Raw genomic sequence first — 10,000 nt, forward strand, 5'->3', positions numbered from 1 at the left:
GTTGGCCCTGTTTTTTTTTTTTTTGTTTTTTTTTTTTTGTTTGTTTTGTTTTGTTTTCTTAGAGGATCGTCTGGTGTCAAATAGAGAAATAATACTATGCAATATCTGGAGACAAGCAGAAGAGGCTAAGCAGTGTGACTCTTTAATTGCGCATTTCCAAGGATCGTTCCAATATTTTTTTCCCGTTTCCATGGAAACTCTGACGCCATTAAATTATGTCGTCATCATCATCCATCGTGGCTTGTGCTCTTGAGCACGTTGCCCGTCAGTTGTCTCCACGAATCACGATCCTCTGCGGTGCGCATGAAATCTGTGTTGCTTTTTAAGTCACATTTGGCCATTCTTAGGTTATTTAAATACGTCATTCTTTGTCTTCCTCTAGCTCTCTTTCCTTCGATCATCCCAGATGTTACCAACTTTTCTATTCCGTCTCTTCTCCACACATGTCCCAGAAAGCGTAACTGCCTCTTTCTGATGTTATCGATCAGTATTCTTCCCTTTCTCACCTTCTCCAACACTTCCTCGTTCGTACACCTGTCTGTCCATGATACCCTCAACATTCTTCTATACACCCACAAATCCAATGCCTCTAACCTCCTCGTACATTCTTTGTCAAGCGCCCACGTTTCACAAACTTATAAAATGGTACTTATAACATATGTTTCTACTACTTTCATTCTGGTCTTTAAGTTTAGATTGTTGTTTGACACAACTGGTCGCATTTTATGGAACACGTTTTTTTGCTATTGCTATTCTTTGTTTTATATCCTCTATGTCACGTGCATCCCCGTGTGGTGTCCGGGGTCCCTCAACTGAGAGGGTCAAGAATAGCCCAACGCCAAGCCAGCGTGTCGTAAAAGGCGACTAATGGTGTGTGATTCCCCCATCTTTGAGTCACCTGGTCCTCCAGGTTGGGGGTTGGCAAAGGGTTAACACCCCTTTCCGTTAAACTCAAACCGTTACAGAAACACAGACAGACAAACCAAATCCTTTTTTTAGCTTGGGCGACCGAAGAGTTTCTGGAATTACAGAATTTATGAAGGACAACAGACAAAGCCGAAAGGACTCTGCTGACCCGATGACGTCTTCGCCAAACAAGCAGCTTCGAATTGCGTCGTGGAACGTTCGCACCATGTATGAAGCAGGAAAAAGCTCTCAAGTTGTGACTGAGATGAGAAGATACAGGCTGCATATACTTGGAGTAAGCGAAACCCACTGGATACAATCCGGACAGAAACACCTCAAGTCTGGGGAGAAGATTTTATATTCAGGGAGAGGGGACGGGATTCATACACAGGGAGTAGGAATAATTCTAAGCAAGTTTGCCCAGAAGTCACTGAGAGGATGGGAACAATGCGGAGAAAGGATCATCATGGCGTCCTTTACAACACGGAGTAAGAAGATCAGCATGAACATTGTACAGATCTATGCCCCAACAAATGATGCAACAGATGAGGACAAAGATACATTTTATGGTCTGCTACAACAAGTCATTGACAAGTTGCCAAGGAAAGACATCAACATATTGATGGGAGATGCTAATGCAAAAGTGGGACAGGATAACGTAGGCTATGAAGGTATCATGGGACGTCATGGCATGGGAGAAATGAATGATAATGGTGAGAGATTTGCAAATTTCTGTGCATTCAACAGTTTGGTGATTGGAGGATCAGTGTTCCCCCATAAGAGGATCCACAAAGCAACTTGGGTCTCACCAGATGGTGTGACAGAGAATCAGATTGATCATTTTTGTATCTCTCGTAGATTCAAACGTTCATTGGAAGATGTGACAGTACGGAGAGGGGCAGATGTTGGATCAGACCACCACCTGCTATTGGCAAAGCTTAAGCTCCGACTCAGAAAACACGGGGCCAGATCACATACAAGAAGAAAATTCGAGGTGAATGCACTTGATGGGGAAAAGAATGAGGAATTCAAACTACAATTGAGTAATAGATTCCAACCTCTTACTGAGCTCGAGGAGGACATAGATGTAGAGTCACATTGGGCAAAGATCAAGGAAGTTTACATAACAACTTGCCACGAGGTATTGGGGGTAAAGAAATCGGAACATAAAGAATGGATAAGTCCAACCACCTTGGACCTTATTGAAAAGAGGAGAACAAGGAAGGAACAAGTGAATGCAAGCCGAACAAGGGCTTCAAGACTGGATGCACAAGAGCAGTATCGAGCCATAGCTAAGGAAGTCAAAAGATCTGTGAAGAAAGACAAGGAAGCATTCATGAACAGACTTGCAGAGAAAGCAGAAGCAGCAGCGACTGGAGGACACATGAGGATCCTTTATCAAACTACCAAGACACTTGCTGGAAAATATGGGAAACCAGAGGTACCAGTCAAAGACAAAGATGGGAAAACTATTTTTGGAAAAGAGGCTCAATCTGAACGATGGAGGGAACATTTCAACTGCCTTCTGAACAGACCACCACCAGACAACCAGCCAGAAATTTTGCCTGCAAGGAATGAGCTACCAATTAGCTGTGATCCACCATCGATAGCAGAGATTGTGGGTGCCATTAACAAGATGAAAAGGGGGAAAGCTGCTGGACCAGACCAGATTCCACCGGAGGCTCTAAAAGTTGATGCGGAAAGAAATGCTGAGGCCCTGCACCCACTATTTGAGAGAATCTGGAATGACGGGATATTCCCAAAGGATTGGAAGGAAGGACATCTTATCAAGCTTCCAAAGAAAGGGGACCTCAGTAATTGTAATAATTATCGAGGCATCACTCTTCTTTCTATCCCAGGAAAGGTTTTCAACCGTATTATTTTAGAGAGAATTAAGAATGCAACAGATGCTAAACTGCGGGACGAACAGGCAGGTTTTCGGAAAAACCGTTCAACCACCGACCAGATTGCCTCTCTGCGAGTCATAGTGGAACAGTCTATAGAATGGAACTCTCCTCTTATTGTCAACTTTCTGGATTACGAGAAGGCTTTCGACAGTATTGACAGAGCAACATTGTGGAAAATTCTGGCACATTATGGACTCCCTGAAAAGATAGTAAACCTCATTAAGGAAATGTATGAAGGATCAAGTTGCAGGGTTGTACATGAAGATCAGCTGACTGACAGCTTTGAAATTAAGACTGGTGTCAAGCAGGGATGCTTGCTCTCTCCATTCCTGTTCATCCTTGCCATTGATTGGCTAATGAAGGAAACCTCCAAAGGGAGAAGAAATGGGATACAGTGGACCCCCTGGACACAGTTGGATGATCTGGATTTTGCAGATGATCTGGCTCTTTTGTCCCACACCCAGGACCAGATGCAAACAAAAACCACAATTATAAACAGCCTCTCGGAATCAATTGGTCTAAGAATACACCCTGCAAAGTCAAAGGTCTTGAGGATAGGTACGCGTCAAAGGGAGCAGATCAAAGTAAAAGATCAGGAACTCGAAGATATAGACACTTTCTGCTATCTCGGAAGTATAATTGACAAGGATGGAGGCACGGAAGCAGAGGTGAAAGCACGAATAGGAAAGGCACAGGCTGCATTCACATCTTTGAACAGAGTTTGGAGAACTAAAGATATCTCCCTTCAACTAAAGCTAAGACTTTTCAACTCAAACGTGAAGTCTGTCCTACTGTATGGATGTGAAACTTGGAACGCATCACAGGCATGTATAAGGAGGGTACAGATTTTTGTAAACAGGTGCATGCGTAAGCTACTCAGAATAAAATGGATGGATAGAATAAAAAATGAAGAAGTATGGAAAAGAACACAGCAGAAACCAGTAGGAGAGGATATAGGAAGAAGACGATGGAGGTGGATTGGACACACGCTTAGAAAGAATGACTCAACTATAACAAAGAAAGTATTGGACTGGAACCCTCAGGGCAGAAGATCAAGGGGAAGGCCACGAGGAACATGGAGAAGAATTAAAGAAGCTGATATACAGAGAAGTGGTAAGACCTGGAATGAGATAAAAAAGTTGGCTCAGGATAGAGAAGGATGGAAACTGTTTGTCTGTGGCCTATACCCTGACCCAGGGTGAAAAAGGCAATGATGATGATGATGATGTCACGTGCATCATGGGTGATGATAGTGCCTAAATATTTAAATTTCTTTACTTGTTTGATGGTCTCTCCTTTCCTTGACAAGTGGAAGGTCGCGTTGTTGTCATTCTTTGAGACCACCATGCATTCAGTTTTCTTAATATTTAGTTTCAGGCCCATCTCTTCACTTTTGCACACCACTATATCTAAAATTTTCTGCACGTGTTCTGGATAATATGCCATCAGAGTACCATCGTCTGCGTATCTTATGCTATTCATATTCTGCCCTCCAACGACGACGCCTTTCATGTCTTCAATTTCTTTGAATATTATTTCACTATATATGTTAAAAAGGTCCGGTGATAAGACGCAACCTTGTCTTACTCCCTTCTCGATGTTAAAGAAGTCCGATGTTTCATTATCCAGCTTGACACACGCTGTTTGATTCCAATATACGTTTTTCACAAGTCGAAGGTTTTTACTGTCTATACCGATCTTTTCTAAGATTTTGAATAGCGTATCGTGCTGTACTGAATCAAAAGCTTTGGAATAATCAATGAAGCATAGATAAAGTGATTTTTGTTTTTCGATTGACCATTGCATTAATGTTTTCAATGTAAATATTGCATTTACCGTACCCTTTTCTTTAACAAAACCAAACTGCTCATCACTTATCTCTGGAGAGATCTTGCTCCTCATTCTTTTCATAAATCATGTCGTAAGCACCTTGAAAACCTCCTCAGTTTACTTTGGAATGTAATTTATAATTCAAAATGTATGTCAGGTCCAAAAATAACCCCCGGTGTCTTAATCCCCCCCCCCCCCCCCCTTTTCCCTTTCCCCCCCCCCCCCCCCCCCTTCCCCCGACTCCACCAACACCATTGAGAGTGCTTTGTGATTGAATTTGTTATTTTTGCGTCATGTCCTGTCGACTTGACAGGGGGGAGGTGGGGGGGGGGGGGGGGGGGGGGGGGTTGTATAAAGATAATTGAATTCTCTAATTCTGCTTTAAGTTTATTATTAGCGATGTTAATCGGTATACAAGAAAATGTATGGCTTGATATTTCTGTTCGGGGCGATGGCCGATGGCGTCATTTCAAGTTCTTAGAATAGAGTCTTTCTGGTAATTAATCCTGTCTCTCTTCGGAGAAAATCAATTTTACTATGTCATTCTTTAGGTATATTTTATTTATTTATTTATTTATTTATTTATTTATATGACGTCTTAGACTCCGGGGCCATACTTAATGTATATTTTAGTTATGTTTTATTATTTAATTAAGTAATTAATTAATTTATTTATTTATTTGACGTCCATGATGTTATACGGTCTTGGACTCCGATGCCATTCTCAATGTATAATTTAATTATGTTTGATATTTTATCTATTTACTTATTTGGCGTCCATGATATTATACGGTCTTAGACTCCGTTGTCGTTCTTAAGGTATATTTTGTTATGTTTGATATTTTGTTTGTTGTTTATTTATTTATTTATTTATTTATTTATTTATTTATTTATTTATTTATTTATTTATTTATTTATTTACTTTAAAATGTGGCGTCCATGGTCTTAGATTCCGATGTCATTCATAATGTGTAGTTTAGTTATGTTTAATATTTTGTTCTTTATTTATTTATGTATTTATTTATTTATTTGTTTATTTATTTATCTATTTGTTTATTTATTTTTTTATTAATCTATTTGTTTATTTATTTATCTATTTATTTATTTATTTATTTGTTTATCCATTTGTTTATTTATTATTTATTTATTTGTTTATTTATTTATTTTAAAAATTTATTTATTTGGTATCCATGGTGCTATAAGGTCGTGGTAAACTTTGATCTTGGAAGGCGTTACGAATCTGTGACAGAATTCTTTCGTCTTTCATAATTAATAATAATTAACTAATTGATAATAAAATAGGGAACTAACGAAACTGTGATGTCAAATAAAAAAAATAAACTTGTTTCAATTTCATCTTTCGGAGGGCTGGATACACAACTTTGCGTAATTTTTATTTATTTTTTTTTAACCTCAGGAATGAGAGACATCCAATGTTTGTCGTCACTTTGCCAGTTTAGTTTTATCTTCATCGTCTTATACATACAACAATAAACATAGGCATAGGGATAATGACCTTAAAAATTACCCTATTTGAATAAATTTAAAAAATGCATAAATAAATAATTAAAATAATAAATAAATAAATAGATATTTAAAATGATAAATAAATAAATAAATAACTAAATAAATAAATACAATGAAAAAAAACAACAACAAGAAAAACTTGATTTGATATGACTTAATAACCTTGGTACACTCATAGATAGGGGAATTTAGATAGTAATCATTACTATCTACACAATTATAGTCGCTGCCTTTGTGTAAATGATCTTTTGGTTCCATAGGAATGGCATCCATCTTATTTTCTAGTCTAAATAAATGCCGGTCGTCAATAGATATCATCCTGGGTGGGGTTCCTGACCTCCCATAGTGGGCAAGGGGGGGGGGGTACATACTGTGTCTTCTATCCCTTATATCTATTGTTTTCCAACATGCTTTCTGTCTTTGTCTTGGAATGAGATTACTTGGTTTTGTCCTGGCCCTGGCCGGAGTCCTAGCTGGGAGGGAAACAGTCAAATGCATAGTTATTGTTTTGGGAGATGATATTTTTTTTTCTCTTGTAAATCATCTCTCTGTTATGCATTGTATTATGTTTAGTTTACATTGTATTATATGATTGGTAAACATTTGAGTGTATTCCTCTTAGTTGGGACCTGTGCTTGTGTCTGGATGAGACTTTTAGGTGATCTCAAACTAAGTACTTTGACGGTGTGCTCTTGGAAACTACATCTGTTCCATATTTGAACCAATTCCCGTTGACTTATCTTTTCTTTTGTGCTTTAATTGTAATTCTAGAACTTTTGACTATCCCATTTTCTTCCTTTTTACTGGCGCTGATATAACCTATATGTGTTGCAAGCGCTGTAAAACCCTTTTAAAAAATAGATATAATCCATCCATCCATCGCTCATTTTACGTCCGTAATCCTAAGAATCTGCCTGTGTATATCCTGCTACTGACATATTTACGTCACCTTTTGATTCAATGTGTAACCTCTTCGTTATTGATTGGTCCACCGAAGTACTGGTAACATACACACCTCCACGGAGTTTGGGACCGGAAGAGACTTCCCTGCCCTATTGTTGTGACATAATTCTTCTTCTTCTTCTTTTTTCCCTTCTTCTTCTTCTTTTTTCCCTTCTTCTTCTTTTTTTTCTTCTCTTCTTCTTCTTTTACTTCTCTTACTATCTTTCTTCTTCTCTTCTTCTTCTTCTTCATTCTTTCTTCTTCTTCTCTTCTTCTTCTTCTTCTTTTTCTTTTTCTTCTTCTTCTTCTTTTCTTTCTTCTTTTTTCTTCTTCTTTCTTCTTCTTCATTTCTTTTCTTCTTATTCTTTTTTCTTCATTTCTTCTTTCTTCAGTATCTTCATGCTTTCTTCTATATATTATTATTATTCAGTCCTCGTCATCATACATCATCATAATCCCCTCATCATAACTCAGTATATACTATCTTTTTCTATCATTTCTGTTGCGACTAAACAACGTGAGCTTTGATCTCCGCGGTATGGATTTAGATCTGTATCATATCGAAAGTGAATCTTACACGCTATAAATGTAATAAGCTGTGGATTGTAAATTACAAATTTTTGTACAATTAAAAGTATAATAGTTTCTTAAATAATAATACAAAACAATGAACGTTTCGAGTTCAAACCTTCTTCAAAAATATTATATTGAGCTTTTATAAGCGCAATATCACTTAACGTGTCAAAGCGCTTTACAATGGTCCTGGTCAAAGCAACATGTAACATGTAGGACGAGCAGCCGCCTGTTAGGCGATATTACATTTTTCGACAAAGACACGCTGTTAACGGCCGTCACTCATTTTACACCTGAGTACGGTGAGAGAATGTGAGTAGAGTCTTTTCCAAGGACTCAACTATCGCTCGGCGATGGCTCGAACCCGAGGACCTGTCCGATAAGCGAGTGTCATACATGACCACTTACAACTCCAAAAAACATCAGAGTTTGTAATCTGAGTACATCACTTTAAATCTAGACAGCCGTCGTTTCTGAAGTATCTCGTAATCCCTTATTTACTTTCATACTCCTGAATTTTAGTGACGTCATTAACGCTTTTACTGTTTTATTTTGCTGAAGAAGGGTTTGTCACGAAACTTCCTTTTTGACATTTTGTTCCTTTAAAATTTAAAATTTTAATTAATTAATTTATTTATGAAGTCTATATAATTTTTCTCCAATACTTTTTACAGACTGTTGATCGAGTGAATCTTGATCTTCTATCTGATCTTTCATTCGTGCAATAAATGTTTGTTTAAGCACTATTAGCATTAGCTTCCCCTCCTCCCACACCCACCTTTACCATCTTATTAGCTCGTTTCCCCATCATGCTAAGTTTCCAATTTCTTATAATGCCTTGTGTGCCCCCTCAACTTCATTTTTGTTCTCTCTACACCCCCCCCCCCCCCACACCTTCCTCACCTCTTTCGCCTGTGTCGTGTCTTCTTGTGCGTTCGTGTGTGTGTGTATGCGTCGTGTGTGTCCGTGTCCGTGTAGTGTCATCGTTATATATAATTCCATCCAAGACCGAGGGTGAGTACTTACCGTGTTGTGCTTAGTTTGGCCACGGCACCACCGCCACCACCACTACCATCAAGTCGATGACGCACGTTCGTTCGTTGTTCCTTCGTTCGTTCCAATGGCTGGGGGGTGGGCTACCACTGCCACAATCATCATCATCGTCATCATCATCATCGTCGTCATCATTCTCTCAGTGACTCACTGACAGTTGATCTCTACCGCCACCACCACCGCGACCTTCGTCCAGTGCTGTTGTCGTCGTCATCGTCGCCATTAATATCATCGCTCATATTATGTCGGGATTACTACTCGCTTTTCTCTCCAATTCCAAGGATAACATCGGGAAATTGATTCTTCGCCTCATCATGTTCAGTAAGAGTTAATTTTTTTTTTTTTACCGATATTTAGTTAGCGTTGTTTCGCCTCATCATGGTCAGTAAGAGTTAATTTTTTACTGACATTTATTAGTTAGCGTCGTTTGGCCTCATCATGTTCAGTAAGAGTTAATTTTTTTTACTGACATTTATTAGTTAGCGTCGTTTCGCCTCATCATGTTCAGTAAGAGTTAATTTTTTACTGATATTTAGTTAGCGTCGTTTCGCCTTATCATGTTCAGTAAGAGTTAATTTTTTACTGACATTTATTAGTTAGCGTCGTTTCGCTTCATCATGTTCAGTAGAGTGAATTTTTTCCTGACATTTATTAGTTACGTCGATTCGCCTCATCATGTTCAGTAAGAGTTAATTTTTACTGACATTATTAGTTAGCGTCGTTTGGCCACATCATGTTCAGTAAGAGTTATTTTTTACTGACATTTATTAGTTAGCGTCGTTTGCCTCATCATGTTCAGTAAGAGTTAATTTTCTACTGAATTTATTAGTTAGCGTCGTTTCGCTTATCATATTCAGTAAGAGTTAATTTTTTACTGACATTTATTAGTTAGCGTCGTTTCGCCTCATCGTGTTCAGTAAGAGTTAATTTTTTACTGACATTTATTAGTGTCGTTTCGCCTCTTCATGTTCTGTAAGAGTTAATTTTTTACTGACATTTATTAGTTAGCGTCGTTTCGCCTCTTCATGTTCAGTAAGAGATAATTTTCTACTGATATTTTCGTTTGATTTCATAGCATCGTTGTGTGTGTTTGTATGGTGTAATTCATTTTTTTTTCTTGTCATAACAAGAGATTTTATGACATATTTTATATCTCTTTTCAAAAATGATCCTCCCTTCCATTACTTTTTTTTTTTAGAAGCGAATTAGAGTTTTTAAAATCTGGTGGAAAATAATGTGTGTTAGAATATTCAATTCAAAGG

The 10,000-nt window shown here is 38.1% G+C and overlaps 1 protein-coding gene across 1 annotated transcript in view; it reads left to right on the top strand.

The window, feature by feature from the left end:
- Positions 1-8,871: 8,871 nt before the first annotated feature.
- Positions 8,872-10,000, top strand: part of LOC144973512 (uncharacterized) — a 124,384-nt gene continuing 123,255 nt past the window's right edge. Inside the window, 1 exon segment of the mRNA XM_078916022.1 lies at positions 8,872-9,059. The gene's annotated coding sequence lies outside the window, so the exon portion shown is untranslated.

The sequence above is a fragment of the Berghia stephanieae genome, chromosome 5 (assembly GCF_034508935.2).
Source record: "Berghia stephanieae isolate SIO BIC M18660-M18661 chromosome 5, UCSD_Bste_1.3, whole genome shotgun sequence".
Lineage (NCBI taxonomy): Eukaryota > Metazoa > Mollusca > Gastropoda > Nudibranchia > Aeolidiidae > Berghia > Berghia stephanieae.